We start from the raw sequence: 15,963 nt of genomic DNA on the forward strand, positions 1-15,963 counted from the left end.
TGATGACTTCGCTATTGTGTGCAGCAAATCGACAACATTAGAAACAGGCCAAAATATTCAAGAAGTTATTAATTTAGCAACAGCATGGGCTAATAGGAGGGGCTTCAGATTCTCTGCTGAAAAAACCAAAACCATAAGGTTTTCCATACTAAGACGCAAGAAAGAGATACCAACACTATTCTTAGAGGGTGTCATACTACCATATGAAGATCAAGTAAAATACTTGGGTCTGGTTTTGGACAAAAGGTTGACATTCACAAATCACATAGAGGTTGTATACACTGTTAAACAGCGACTTAATATACTAAAGGTAGTGTCTCGTTTCAACTGGGGAGCAGGTCGTATAACTTTAGTAAGGCTTTACCAAGCATTGTGCCTTAGCAAAATGGATTACGGTTGACAAATTTATGGATCAGCATGTAAAACTTCATTAAAGAAGCTTGATATAGTCCACAATATGGCTTTACGGATCTGTTCGGGAGCCTATAGAACATCTCCAGTGGATAGCTTGTATGTGGACACAGGAATTCCTCCCCTCTATATTCGCAGGGAGGAATTAACCCTTAGATATATATCTCGTGTCTTGACATCCAAACAGAATCCAAACTTCAAATATGTAAAGCAGCCGGTAGACAGAGCTCCAAGGAAAAGTACTCTGCCGAAACCTTTAGAAGTGAGATGTGAAGTTGGGACAGAGAAGGTAGGACTTGTTCCTAATACAATTGCTGAGATCACGCCTCCCAAATTCCCTCCTTGGAACCGATGCCCCACTGAAATATGTCCTCTTAAAAACAAGAAAAATAGAACTGCTGTAGAGCTAAAAAGTGAATTTTTAGAACATTTATCAGTACATGCTGATTCAATTTTTATTTATACAGATGGATCAAAATCCCAAGATGGTGTTGGTTGTGCTGTTGTATCTGATAGCACAGTTTTAAAGAGAAAGTTGCCTCATTTTAGCTCTGTTTTTACTGCTGAACTGCTGGCAGTCAGCAACGCCCTCAAATTTGTTTTTAATTCTGTTCCATGTAATAAGAACGTTGTTATTTTTACAGATTCCATGAGCATTGTATCCTCTGTAAATACATTATTACCTCGTCATTTTTTAGTCCAAGAAATACAGGACTGGTTGATTCTCATTAACAACAGAAAGAAGATAAAAGTAAACTTTTGCTGGGTGCCGTCCCATGTGGGTATCACTGGAAATGAACAGGCCGATGCTGCAGCCAAAGCCGCCACTAGGCTCAGCCATATAACAGACCGAAAAGTCCCACATACGGACTTAAAACAAGTGATCCATTGTTATACAATGGAGAAGTGGCAAGAACAATGGACAAGGCTGGACGGTAGTTATAAGTTAAAAGAGATTCACCCCTTGGTGAACCCTTGGAAGTGTCCTCCTTTGGACAGAAGGTCAAGTATTGTTTTGACAAGATTGAGAATTGGTCATTCCTACATTACTCATAAATTTTTGATGGCAAGTGGAGCAGAAAGACTGGCCCCCCAGTGTCCCACTTGCCAAGTAGTTTTTACAATAAAACACATTTTAACCCCTTCCATACGGTGCCGCACACGTAGGCGTCATGGACTTAGATCTCGGTGGCAGCAGCCAATGCCAGCCGTACGACGTGTCGTAATAATACTCGCATCATAAAATATAGTCACCGCTTATATCGATCGTTCTCTCTTCACCCGTGAATTTTGATAATCATAGAAAATGCGATTACAAAAGAATTAGAAAGAATGTCATTATGGAGGGGCGACTACAATAAATATAATCAAGACACCGATATGGCAGCCTCGCGAATACACTCGCTCCCCATGACGCCTACGTGTGCGGCACCGTATGGAAGGGGTTAATTCAGTGCCCTGCATTCTCTAATAAGCGCAGGGCAAATTTTTTAACAAATTTATCTTTCAAAAAATTTTAGGGGAGGAAGCTCAAGTGAAGAATGTTTTAAAGTTTTTAAAGACATCAATTTATTTTATGAAATTTAAAATTGTGTATATGAATGCTTGTGAGTATATGTTGTTGTGATGTGTTTTTGTGAATGTTTATTGTTTTAACTGTTTTATTCAATTTTTATCTGTATAAGATAAATATGCGCTGAATGGCCTACCGGCTCCGGCACTTGGCCTTCGAGCCAAAAATTCCATAAATCAAATCATTCCATTTCTTCATCCAAATAGTCAAAAACCTCTTTCATCAACCTTGATAAATTGAAAGGTTCTCCAACTGTTTTGTTGATGTGCTTGTCTGGTAACATGTCTTTGTTGCTAATTACTCCTAGGTTCCTTTCCGTGCTCACTTTTTTTTTTTTACTTCCTCTGCACCAATTTTGTATTTCCTCAATATTGTATTTTTATTTTTTCCAAACTCCATTATACTACACTTCTTGATGTTAAAGCTCACTTCCCATTTTTTACTCCATTTCTAGACTTTAACCACTTCCATACGGTGATGCCTACGTAGGCGGCATGAGGAGCAAGTGGGTACTCGATGATGCCGACGTCGGCATCTTGATTATATTTATTGTAGTCGTACCTACATAATCTCTATTCTCTCTAATCTGGCTTCATCAATTTTCTATGGTTATCAAAATACACGGGTGAAAGAGAACGAACGATTGAGCACTGACTTTAATTTTTATAATGCGATTATTATGACGCAACATCGCATGCCGGGCACCTAATGCTGCCAGACGTGTTATGTGCCCCAGAGTGAAGAGGTTAAGTCCTTCTGTAGTGATTCACAATCTTCCTCTGTACTTTCTTTAGTATTTTTGCATCATCTGCAAAGAAGTTCAAATAATTCCACACCTTCATCCATGTCATTTATATATATGGCAAACATGATCGGAGCCAGTACCAAACAACGTTGCGGGATGCCACTTATCATTTCTTCCCAGTTCAAATATTTGTCTCTAATTACTACCCTCATTTTTCTCCCAGTCAAGAAATCTTCCATCCATTCCAATGATTTTACCACCTATTGATTCCATATTTTTTAATAGCTTTTTGTGTGGTACTTAATCAAATGCTTTCTGTAGATCTAGAAAAGTACAATCCACCTATTCATCCTTTTTCTTATATTATTTCTATTAGTCTCAAGTAAAAGCAAATAAAGTTTGTGATACATGATCTTCCTTGTCTAAATACAAATTGTGTTGGATTCCGTATATTTTTTTCTTTTAAGTATTTAACCCCTCTACTTTTGATAATTTTTTCACATATTTTTGCTGTTGTGCTTGTAAGAGACACCGGTCTATAGTAAGTTGGGTTTTCCTTGTCCTTTCCTTTATATATTGGTACAATATTTGCATTTTTCCAGTCCTGTGGGATCTTTTCCTCTTTAACCACTTCAGTACGGGACTTAAATCTCGCGGGCAGCAGCCAATGCCAGCCGTACGACGTGTCGTAATAATACTCGCATCATGAAATATAGTCACGGCTTATATCGATCGTTCTCTCTTTCACCTGTGAATTTTGAAAACCACAGAGAATGGGATTAAGAGCAGATTAGAGAGAATGTAAAAATACAGGGGGGACTACAATAAATATAATCAAGACGCCGATATGGCAGCGTCGCGAATCCACTTGCTCCTCATGACGCCTACGTAGGCGGCACCGTATGGAAGGGGTTAAGTGAGTAATCAATTATCTTTTATATTTTGTTTGCCAGCTCCTCTATGCATTCTTTTAATATCCAGTTAACAATTCCATCTGTTTTTTTTGTTTTGTTTTGTTTTTTTGGTCTACTTTCCTTCAGTGTCATAGATGTTTCCTTCATTAGGAGGTATCTATATATACATATATATATATATATATATATATATATATACATAATATATATATATATATACATATACAATCGGCGCAAAAAAAATTATACATTTGTTCCGCAAAAAAAAATCTATACACGGGATTTTTATGAATAGATTTCACTTGATTTCCCGCCATATAAAAAAGTGGGCGGAGTTACTGATGACGTGGGTGTGTAGAGCGCTCCTTTTTACACTTCGCCAACACATCACGCTTCAGTGCGCTGCCAGCGCTAGATGAGAGAGGAGTCTATGCATGCTGCTCTTTAGTGCCCTTTTGTTCACTTTTTCACTGATTTTGGTGCCCTCTAACTCTCCCTCTGGTGATCAAAATGGTTCATTCCAAGCTTTCAATGCAAGAAAAGGCCCGCGCCCTAGCTCTGTTAGAGCAGAGAATGTCTGTGATACGTGTTGCCGCAGACCTGCAGGTGACAAGAATGGTCATTTACAGCCTGAAGAAAGCAGCCGCCACACACCCTCCTGGTATGGTACCACCAAGAAAGCCAGGCTCTGGAGCCCCAAAGAAGACATCTACTCGCACTGACAAGATCCTAAAATGAGAAGTGATGTCAGATCCATGTATAACAGCTGTTAGTCTGAAGCAAAAACATCCTGCTCTCCTTAAAAACGTTGCTGTAAGAACGATCCTACATCGGCTGCAGAAGGACCTCAAAATGCCAGCTCGACGTGCTGCCAAGAAGCCCCTGATCACAGAGGCCATGAAGAAGAAACGGATTGATTTCTGTAAGAAATACAAGGACTGGACATCAGAGCAGTGGCAGAAGGTGATGTTCAGTGATGAAAGTACCTTCAGGCTGATCAGGGGCAGCTCCAAGATCGTTCGTCGCCCCAGTGATGTGTCCAGAATCGACCCGCGGTACACAGTTAAAACAGTGAAACACCCAGACAGTGTGATGGTGTGGGGTGCCTTTAGTGGTAACAAGGGCAGGGGTGGACTATATTTCCTCCCCAAGAATGTGACCATGAAAGGGAGCAATTATATCAATGTTTTGAGGGATCACATGCTCGAATTTTGGGACATCCATGAGTGTGATCATTTCATGCATGACGGTGCCCCTGCCCATAGGTCTAAGGAAGTGATAAAGTTCCTTAATGACAACAATATCAGTGTTATGGAGTAGCCAGGCAATTCCCCAGACTTGAACCCAATAGAAAATGCCTGGAATCTGATGAAAAACGAACTGGAGAAATTGCGACCCACCAGTATTCCAGACCTGAAGGAGGTGCTGAAGAAGATCTGGGTCACTATGGACAGCGCCTACTTCACCAAACTCGCCTCTTCAATGCCCAGAAGGATCCAGATGGTACTCAAGAACAAGGGGAACATGACAAAATACTAAATGTAACTGTTAAGTGGAAATAAAGCACATGTTAGTTGTACTTTTGATTTTTATTGTCCAAAAGTCCTTAGTATATAGATTTTTTTTGTGGCGACTGTATGTATATATCTACTATCCCATTTTATTAGATCCTCTCTATCAATAGTTTCTATGCCTTTCATGATTCTATAAATAGTTATCAAGTCTCCTCTCTCACGTCTAGTATTTTCTTCACCATTTCTTCATTCAGGTATGTAAAAGCCACTTTGATTGTTCTTATTAAATTATAAGTTTCTCCAAAAATTTTGTTTATATGCTTCTCAGGGGACATATTCATAATAATGACTCCCAGTTCCTTCACATTTTCTACTTTTTTTATTTCTCCCAATTTATATGATCCCACTATTCTTTTTTTGCTTCTTCCAAATTCCATTATTCTACACTTCTTGATATTGAATTCCATCTCCCACTTATTACTCCATTCCCATACTTTATTGAGATCACTCTGTAGTGACTCAATCTTCTTCAGTGTTCACTTTTTTCAACAATTTTGCATCATCCGCAAAGAAGCTCATATAACTTTCAATTCCTTCATCCATATCATTAATATATATAGCAAACATTATTGGGGCCAAAACTGTTCCTTGTGGAACACCACTTATCACTCCATCCTAATTAGAGTGTTTGTCTCTTATCACCCATTCATTTTTCTTTCATGCAAGAAGTCTTCCATCCACTTCAGTAGTTTGTCCTGTATTCCTCCTGCAGTTTCTAATTTCTTAAGCAACTTCTTATGTGGCACCTTATAAAAAGCCTTTTTCAGGTCTAGAAATGCACAATCAGCCCATCCATCTCTTTCTTGTATTACATCTATTAGCCTTGAATAGAACCACGTTAAGTTTGTGACGCATGATCGTCCTTGTCTAAATCCAAATTGTCTTGGATTTAGTATGTTGTTTTTTCCAAATACCTTACCCATCTTGTTTTGATAATTCATTCACAGATTTTAGCTATCATACTTGTAAGAGAGACCGGTCTATAGTTAGTAAGGTCTTCTTTGTTTCCCCCTTTATATATATGTACTATATTTGTTCTTTTCCAATGTTCTGGAACTTTTCCCTCTTTCAATGAACTGCTCATTAGGCTATGTATGTTGTCTGTTAGTTCATTCCTGCATTCTTTAAAAATCCAGTTTGCCATTTCATCCGGTCCATGCGATTTCCTGATATCGAGATTACTCAAGTGTTTCATTATTTCATTTCTTGATACTTCTATCTCTTTCATAGGGGGAACTCTCTTCTCCCATTCGATATCTCTAGGTGTGTGTGTGTGTGTATTCACCTTGGTCTTTAGATCATGTGTTGGACTCATGATTGACAGCTATTTCCCTCCCGGAAGAGAGCTCAGAGCTCATAGGACCGATCTATGGGTAATGCTATAAATCTGCACACATTTATTAATTAATCAAAATTCATTAATCACTCTAAACAATACATGATGCAATAGGTCTAGCAATGAAAACACAAATTGGACAAAAGTATTCTTAACCTCTTCGGTACGATGACACCTATGTGTTATGAGGTGGGAGTGGGTACACAAGGATGTCGGCATCGGTATATTATATATATATATATTTATATATATATATTTTTATATATATATATATTTTTTTTTTTTGTACATGATTTAGCTCCAGATTCTGTGAACTGGTTTCATCATGTTTTCTGTATTTATTATTACTCAGAGTAAAAGAGAACAAGTAATATGGCAGTGACTTTTTATTTTATAATGTGATTAGTGTGATCCATTGTACATATGGCAGCCAATGCTGCATGCAAGAATTTGACTCACACCGAAGTGGTTAAACTTGAAAATACATACACACACATGAGAAGAGTGAAAAATGAGGATGGTAGAATATTGGAAAAAGGTCTAGGTACTATTTTTGTACTCATATGGAGCCAAGAATGGGAAATGAAGTTCAATACAAAAACATGCAAAGTACTGGAAATGGGCAATAATGGCAAAAGGCCATCCATAAACTATTCCTTGGAAAGTAAACACATTACAAAAGCAAAAGAGGAGAAAGAGTTGGGAGTCTTGATAAAAGACAACCTGTCACCTGACAGACATATCAGCAGGATTATGGGAGAGACATATGGACTACTGCACAAGATTAAAGTGTCATTCCATTATATGGATGAAGAGATGATGAAAAAACTCTGAAACCCTGATACATTCAAGACTGAAATATACATCATTAGTATGGTCCCACATAGAGTGAAGAATGTAAGATTGAGAGAATACAAAGGGCAGTAACCAAACTGGTCCCCAGCCTGGCAGATAAACTATACGAGGAAAAACTAAAGATATTGGGTCTTCCAACCTTGAGAGATCAAAGAGAAAGAGGTGACAAGATTACAGTGTTCAAGCCATTAAAGGGGAGAGATTGCACTGATAGAAGAGATATGATTAACCACTTCCATACGGTGACGCCTACGTACAGGTACTCCTCGTTTAACGACCTACTCGGTTAACGACAACTCGGAGTAACGACGGGCTTTATGACGTCGTTTAACGTAAATCTCCCGAAGTTACGACGTCGTGTACGATAATTAAGTTGGCTGAGGCAAATTTGCATGATGTTATAAATGAACTTGTACGGTGGATATTAGCTGTGAGGTAAAGTGTTCTGAAGCTTAGGTCTACATTACCATCCTGCAAGCTGCAAAAACTACCTGGGGTACAGTGTATACTGGTAGTGGTAAATTTTTAGTTTCGACCATGGGCGCAATATAACAATAGAAAATTAATTATTAATTTTGTAGATTATAATGTATCAACGTAATATGCAATTTTGTGAGCGGAAATGAAAAAAAAAAATGCTAAAACAGATTTTTTAAGTAACGAAGTCATGTCGGATGAATGGTACACCATGTTTGTTATGATAGATGCCGATGTCGAAGAAATGAAAGGATGATAAATTAATTCGTCTAACCTAAACTAAACTAACCTAACCTGTGTTTAATAAATCATTACCTGCAAATCAAATGTCATCCGGCTCGTCGTCGTGAGAGACGTTGGCAGACGACAAGATGGCGTCCCGAGCCTATGCTACCGACTTCGTTCATTAGCATATTTTCTTGTAGCAAGGTATTTTTTACTTTCATTTCCGCCCACAAAATTGCATATTACGTTGATACATTTTAATTTACAAAATTAATAATTAATTTTCTATTGCTATATTGCGCCCATGGTCGAAACTAAAAAATACCCCGGTATTCAATATGGAATGTCAGCATACACGGATTTGGTCATATACGGTAATTTTAGGAATGTAACCACCGTAAATAAACAGTAAATAAAGCTTTAATGTACTGTATAAAAGAGGGAAAATACACGAAAATAAAGATACATGTATTGCTGGACATTGTACATACAGTACATGTACGTATATGTATACACTTTCGCTTAACGACCAATTCAGTTAACGACGGCGCGTTGGTCCCAATTGTCGTCGTTAAACGAGGAGTACCTGTAGGCGGCATGAGGAGCAAGTGGGTACGCGATGATGCCGACGTCGGCATCTTGATTATATTTATTGTAGTCATACCTACGTAACCCCCATTCTCTCTAAACTGGCTTCATCATATTTTCTATGGTTATAAAAATTCATGGGTGAAAGAGAACGAATGATTGAGCACTGACTTTATTTTTTATAATGCTATTATGACGCAACATCGCACGTCAGGCACTTAATGCTGCCAGACGTGCGATGTGCCCCGGAGTGAAGAGGTTAAAGATAGGAGGGCTTTAAGAGTTCATGGAAGTAAATTAAGACCACATGTCAAAAGGATATGAAGAAATACAGTTGTCCATATTGATGTATCAATATGTGGAATAGCTTAGGTGATATAGACCAAGCTCAAACAATACATGAGTTCAAATCTAAATGTCATAATAGGAAATCAAAGATGTAGATTAAGATGGAACCATACATGAATTTGAGTCTAAGTATGTTAGAAAATTAGAGAATAGGAGATGAGACTCAACGACCATTCCCCCTTTCCTGTATATTACAATTAGGTAAACACACACCATGGCAGCGGTGACTCAACTTGATGTGATGCGATGCAACGCTCCTTGAATTGCCTTTAATAGATGAAGCTGGAGTGAAATATTTACTAATTGAGTGAGGGGGAAGCAATGCAATTTCAGGGTCACAGTAGGGGTAACATTGCTGGTTCCAACTCTAGGATAGTCGGAGGAAAAATAGTGATTGATGCACTAACTGCCAATCAAGTAAAACTAGATTAAAATAATTGCAAATTGAATAGATATGAGGAAAACAGCTATTCAGGGTCACAGTAAAGCCAAAACATTGCTGATTTCAACTTTTGCAGAGAGAAAGGGAAGGAAGATAGTGATCTTCATCTCTGAAATCACTCATGATAGAAAACACATGATAAAATTTAATTTCTATTTTTTATCACATCACAAACTGTTGTTTTTCATTGTTATATCTACACTAATAATGAATGATTTTGAAGGCTTCACACCCAAAACGGTGAGTAAGTCCTGTAGTACCACAATTTAGGCACTGTATATTAATCAATATTAAATGCGGTGCCATTTTGGCATTACAGTCCATTAGAAAAATAATATAGTACAGAAAACAAAATTGAAAAAGAAGACAAGTCTCAAGTTGAATACTCTGCCATAGAGGTAAATGAAATTTGTACAGAGTTGGAAAGATTTAGAGACTTAATTTCCTCACATGAAGCTAGATTACATGACCTAGAGGATAAACTTGTGCAGGAAAAGGATAGAAACCTGGCTCAAAAAATGATTGATAAATTGAGAAGGGAGAATGAAACTTTGATAGGAGAAAAAAATCTAAATACCATGGAGGAAAAAGAGGATAGGCCAACAACAAATGAGGATAGGAGAAATAGAACCTTTAAAAAGATCATGGAGCAACAGGAAAGAGATAGTCTGGAAGAAGGAATAGTCAAGGTTATATAAAAAAAGAGAGAATCTCTTGTCAGAGATGATGTAGACAAGTCTAGATGGGTCTTACTCTTTGGATGCCAGGAAAAGTACAACACCTCATGGAAGTTACATTAAGAAAGAGAAATGAAAATAATTAAGGAAAATATATCAACAACTCTAGGGAAGGATTTGGATGTAACAGACCAGATTGATAGCATGTATAGTTTTGGCAAATATAAAAGAACTAGTGAACATCCAATGAAAATAAAGTTCAAGTTGCAAGTCATGAGGAATGAGCAAATACATGAAAGTTCTTAGTGGAAGCCAAAGCCAAAAATTATAGGACCGAAGAAGAATTTTTTTTAGAGTCATCAATGAGAAAGAAAGGAAATGGTTTCTAAGAAAACAAGAAGGCAGTATTGCAAAGTAAGCACTACAAGGATACTTGGAATAGCATATGTTAATGTTGATGGTGTACTACCAACTAGGACGTAAATGACTAAAGATAAATGAGCTTGATATATTATGTCTAGTAGAGACTAAACTCCCCAAAGATGTTGATGTATAGTTGAGGAACAACAGATACACCTTCTGGAGAAGAGAGAGAGAAGATAAAAAGGGTGAAGGAGTAATATTTGCAGTGAGAAGTGACATAAAGGTGGAAGAAGCTAATGTGAGTGAAGGTAGGCCTGAAGCAATTCACCTAAAGATCATTACTAAAGGACATAATAAAAGAAACTTCATGGTGGCATATATTTCCCCCAAGATAAGAGCATGGGATGAATCTGTGTGTGGTTAAAGCATGTACATGTGACAACAAGGACAGCCACAGTAAACCATTTTGCTTGTATAGCAAGACTTATCTAGGACTTGGGTTTACTTGCTATGATGATGAGTTTGGTCCAGAACCAAAATGTGTTTGTGGCATTGTGCTGTCAAATGAATCTATGATCCCTATGAAAATGAAAAGACATTTAACAAAACTTAGTCACCTCTCTTAGAAACCTGTGGATTATTTTAAAAGGCTCTTGAAAAGTAACAAACAACAAAGGCTTGGGTTTTAAAAAAAAGTGAAGGTTTTAAAAAAAAGTGCAGAAAGCAAGCTATTCGGTGGAGGAACAGACAAAACAAATGAAACCTCATTCAATTGCAGAGTCCTAGTTCCTTCCAAACCATTGTGCTGTAGTGAAAACACTCTTTGTTGTTATTGGTAGACAGATCAAGGATATGTGGTCTGACATTGAAAAGACTGTAAACTTGTGAAAGATAAAATGTATGCTCTGCAAGCAGACGAGTCAACAGACATTACTGGTAATGCACTGACTTTTCATACTGTCATTGTGTGCAGCTCCTTGTTTTCCATCTCATCCATACCGTTGTAAGCAGCCAATGGGAGAGCTTCTTTCCTGCATTGTCCTGTTGCACATGAACTGGTCTCCCATCACGTCATTTTTTTGTCTCAGCATTGTCGAGCATGGACTCCACTGTGCTCGTTCAGGTTTGTGAAAATGTGATTAATTGCTATTATTTTCATTATTTTCATATAACTTTGCTTGCAATTTGTTGTACATATGAGACAGACACTTGTGCCTTGTGGTTGGTTGAGATGAGTGCATCTCTGTGTATAAGACAGACTTGCACATGCATGCATGATGCATGAGATATAATCTTCTGATTGACATTTTGAATGTTTATTGTATCATGGATGTATTATACTTGGTTACGTTAGGTTAGGTACCATCATGGTACAAATAGCTTTGCAAACTTACCAATGTTCACTGTGACATTCTACCATCTTGGTACAAATAGCCCTGCAAGTTTTACTATGTGCACTGTGATGGCACCATCAATTATTCTTCCTTGAACAGTTCACACTTTAACAGTGTGGCCAATTATGTGCCACTCGTTATTCGTGCAGGTCAAAGCTCCCACACTCATTACCCTTGGGACCAGCACCAAGCCAAGTAATAGAATTTTCCGGCTTTAAGAAAATAGGTGTTTCTTGATGTTTGGAAGCCATAACAATAATAGGGCTACAGAGGTACTGTAGATACATGAAATAACAGTGGATTCCACACCACAGTACTGTATATAACAAGAATTTTTTCCTTCTTATAATATAAGGAAGGCATCTAAGTCAGAGGCACATACCTATTCCCACCCATTTCACACCCCTCCATCACCCTTTCCACCCCTCCCATCTCAGCTCCTCATGGATGGTGGGAGGAAATGATCATGGTGGCACTAAGCAGCCATACCAGGAATACAATACTGTGTTTTGGGAGTTTTGCTGGGTTTTATAAAGCATGCAATTATAACTGATTTTTAGGTGTTGCCGAGTCTTAGATTGCTGAGTTTGGAAGCTTCAACCTGTACCCTCGGCCTACAGGTAAAGCCAAGTTACTAGTGTTCATGACAGGTCATCCCTACACTCTGTCCACTGCCCTGGGTCAGAAGCAGTGTCGCAAGACACAGCACATCCACAGCAAGGCCGCTTTATTAAATCGGCGACCCCCCCTCTCCGTCCCCCCATATAAAGGAGAGGACGGGGAGAAATCCCTTCGGGCTGCGTCAAAATTTTGCTCACACACACTACCTCACCCCCCATCCCCCCCGTCCATTCCACCTCATGCATCACAACATCTTCCATATACAACCATTCTCCATTCACCCCTGTCTTCTGTCCTCTCCCGTCCTTCCTCAACAGACATTCCCCTCTTCCCCAAAGCCCCCTTCACCCCATCCATCCATCTCATCCTAGGACGTCCCCTCATGTTCACTCCCTCCACATCTGCCTTCCATACCTCCTTTACTAAGATGGGAGGGAGGGTGGAGGGGTATGGAGTGTTTTCAGGGATGGAATGGGTGGGAATGATTTTATGCCTTTTCCTTTTTGGCTACCTCCCTAGTAAGGGGGAAAAAGCCTTGGTATATGTATGTATGTATGTACTACTGTTCATCCATTATCTTGATACTAACAAAATAATTGAACAGTTTTTGTGCTGCAAAGAACTTGTGCAAACTTCAGGACAGGAGATATTCTCTACAGTAGCAGAATATTTGAAAGAAATTGGCTTGACATGGAAATTATTTGTGGGATCAGTAAAGAGTTTTGTCTAGGTACTTGGGCAGGAATTAAAGCTTGTGATTGATAGTGCTGTAAAAATGGTAAACTTCATAAAGAGCAGACTAAACCAATCACAACTGTTTTCTGTTCTTTGTAAAGAAATGGCATCTGCTTATGAAGGTCTTCTCTACACAGAAGTCAGGTGGCTCTCAAGAGGGAAAGTGTTGTTGAGGGTGCATGAACTGAGAGAGGAAATACTGGTTTTCTTTATTCTTGTGAACTGCTGGTTGATGAAATTTGGAGTGCAAAGTTAAGCTACCTGGCATATATGTTTGAGCATCTAAACAAGGTTAATACTAGTATACAAGGGAGAAATAAAAATATGTTAACATCTGACAAAATACAGACCTTAGAGTAAATAAGGCTTTGGTAAGATAGAGTGAATGATTGCAAGACTGATACGTTTCAAAAGACTGCTGAAACTATACAAACATCATTGCACTCATCAAGGAGCACCTCAAAAGTCTAGAAAGGATTATTGAGACATATTTCCTTAATATATCTGTTGAACATTATGATTGGGTAAGAAATCCATTCATTCATGATCCCTCAAGCAAATCACAACATAATATTCTTAAAGAGGAACTAATTAACATCTGTAATGACTGCACACTAAAACTGGAGTACTTGGAAATACCATTAGAGAGCTTTTGGATAGAAATTGAAAAAGAACACCTCACATAGCCATGAAAGCCCAGGAAATGCTCAAGCAATTCTTGACCTCATATCTGTGTGAACTAGAATTCTTGGCAATCACAAATGCCAAAATTAAGAGGTCTAAATTGCTGGGTGTTTAAGAGGAAATGAGAGTCTGACTGTCCAGTGTCTCTCCTAACATGGAGTGTATATGCAAATTCAGACATGCATGTGTCCTATTAATCAGGTATGTTCTTATTCTGCAATGGCAATTTGTCTTGTACATCATTCCCTCATGTTCGTTCATTCATGTTATAATAATAACAATAATAATATTATTATTATTATCTTCATTATTGTTATTAGTATTATTATTACATGCACATGCATACACACCAGACACTGAAGCGAAAGGAAGTGCTGCAATTGAGTGCGCCTATGTAGAGGTTTTGTTGCCGATAACGAAGGAAACCAGTTATTGTATGGGATGGGTAGGCTATGGTACTCATATGACCGGTAAAAGCCTTTCCAGTTCTTAAGTATAGTTTTTGGCAAAATGGAGAAAGAAAAAGAGGAAAGAATGTCAATTGAACCTACAAAGAGAGGACTGGACATAAGTATAATGGAAAGTCCTAGATGTGTCATCCCCAAATGCCATTGTTTAATAGATACTCCAAGAAAAACCAAAGTTGGGAAAGAAACTTTTTTTCAGGGTTTCAAAGAAACCCAGCTGAAATAGGTAAAAGCTTGGACATAGAGAAATTAAATATAGTAATGCATTAAGAAATCGTGAAGTAAATGACTTAATGGAAGAAATTATAGATTTAAATTGGATTACCAAGCTGTACATAGGGAATTTATTACTTTGTGTAAGAGTGATGAGCAAACGATTAAAGAATTAAGTGACCTAAAGAGCAAAATTGAAATCCTTAAAAGAGAAAATGAGAGAATGAAAAATGAGGACAAAAATAAAAATGATGAACTGAAAAAGGAGGTCAAAGAGCAATTACAAGTAAAAAATCAATGGAAACAAGAACAGGAAAATAAAAAAAATACATGTTTTAGAGAAATATTAAAAAAGTAGATGGAGGAAAATACAAAAGAAACAGTTATGAAAGTAATTAAAGAACAGGAAAATTGGGTGAGAGATACAGTTGACAAAGGTAAGTGCATTTTTCTCCATGGTATCCAGGAGAAACATGATATGTGTAGATACCAGAGAGAAAAGGAGAAGGAAATAGCTAAGGAGATTCTGAAAGAAATACAGGATGAGGGACAAAATTATGATAACGAAAACAACGAAATCCATAGGATAGGCTAATAGTTAAAAGAAAAACAACATAGACCTATGAAAATAAAACTAAGAACTCAAATGATAGCTGAGGAGGTATTATCGAAAGTGGTTAAACTGGCAAACATTGAGAAATGCAAACATATATGGATACAAAAGGAAATGAGTGATGAGGAAAAGGAGAAAGATAAAGCTCTCAGAATTGAAGCCAATGATAGAAATGAGAAGAGAACAGAGATGGAAAAAAAACGAGTTTTTTGGAGAGTGCTGGACTTGAGACTGAAAAAATGGTACATAAAAAAAAAAGGAAATTTAAACCAAAAAAGAAGGAAAATATGAAACAAAAAGTGGCATACACAAATGTTGATGGCATGATCTCTGGAATCAATTAACTAAATGACTATCTAGAAACAGAAAAACCTGACATCATTGAAAGGACCTCTATCAACAAGCATAATGGGACATGGTCTATACAACCACTGGGTGAAAAATAGAACAGACAAGCAGGGAGGAGGTGTTATGATATTGACCAAAAAGGGTCTAAATGTGACAAAGATTATTGAAGGCCAAGGCAATGTAGAATTAATTATGATCAAAATTGCAAACAAAAAGATGAAAAGCAGAAAATTTGTAGCAGTGTATGTACCACCAAAAACACATGTGTGGTCGGACAGCGAACATTCTAAATTACTGGAAGACACAATGATTGTGCTAAACGAGTTACTGAAAGAGGGTGGAAACATAGTAATCATGGGT

General features: G+C 37.7%; 1 protein-coding gene across 1 annotated transcript in view; it reads left to right on the forward strand.

Moving 5' to 3' along the window:
• The window catches only part of LOC143027613 (protein prune homolog 2-like), a 289,335-nt gene that overhangs the window by 142,240 nt on the left and 131,132 nt on the right, over nucleotides 1-15,963 (forward strand). The window lies entirely within an intron of this gene.

The sequence above is a fragment of the Oratosquilla oratoria genome, chromosome 8 (genome assembly GCF_046742065.1).
Source record: "Oratosquilla oratoria isolate Oo_2021 chromosome 8, ASM4674206v1, whole genome shotgun sequence".
NCBI lineage: Eukaryota > Metazoa > Arthropoda > Malacostraca > Stomatopoda > Squillidae > Oratosquilla > Oratosquilla oratoria.